The sequence below is a fragment of the Myotis lucifugus genome, unplaced genomic scaffold, assembly GCF_000147115.1.
Source record: "Myotis lucifugus unplaced genomic scaffold, Myoluc2.0 scaffold_652, whole genome shotgun sequence".
NCBI lineage: Eukaryota > Metazoa > Chordata > Mammalia > Chiroptera > Vespertilionidae > Myotis > Myotis lucifugus.
In genome coordinates this window covers 92,375-93,335 of record NW_005871700.1, presented here as the reverse complement: position 1 = coordinate 93,335, position 961 = coordinate 92,375, and positions in this window count along the sequence as shown.

The window sequence follows — 961 nt, the reverse complement described above, 5'->3', positions numbered from 1 at the left end:
AATGCATCTTAGAATTAATGAAATAGCGTATATATGAATGTGTTTATTTGTTAGTTCTTATCATTCTTGCTAGATTGTAAAAAGCAATGACATTGCCTTATACACTGTTATATTCCCAGCCTACCACAGTGTCTGGTACCTGTTAGATGCTGACTATATATTTATCAAATCACTGAATGAATACATACATACATATATACATACATGCAACATACATACATAAAATTAGTGAGTAACTACATACTAAATAATGAATATTTTCTGGTTTGTTATCTATGTAAACTTTAAAATTTACCTATTATAGTAAATTTTGTTTGCAAGATGAAGGAGTTTATGACTAAAAATCATTAACATTACCTAAGATAACTATTTTATTTAATATATTATTTACTATTTAGCATCTCTATAACTACCAGTTTTATGGGAAACAGATGCTGTTGCTCAGGAAATCTTTAAGATAAATTATTTTCAAGCAATCCATTTGAATTTATCTTAATTTCTAGGTCAGGCATATTAATCAATTTACATAAATTAAGTGCTTATATAGGATATTATCCCATTTAAAACTTCTCAGGTTTTAGGTGTAGTGTATCGAGAGAACTTCTACTTTAAAGTAAATTCCATTCTGCTTTCATACGGTGCCAACTTCTTCAGTGTTTTCACGTCAGTATAAGCCAGATATTTCCATGTTTATATTCTGAACACACTATAAGAAACTTGGAGCTCTCCCTGGGGGACTACTTTCCAAGGAACTGTGCCCCATTTTTGCAAGAAATGATGACTGACTATATATCAGAACAGCAAAGCCTAGATCCCCACACTGCGGCCTACAAAAAGAGGCTCTCCTGTGTAGAGTGACCACATAATAATAGATATCAGCTCCATAAAGCTCAAGATCATAAGAACAAAATGAAAAGCCTACACTGGAACCGACCGCAAAGAGGTATATTGCTTTGAACGG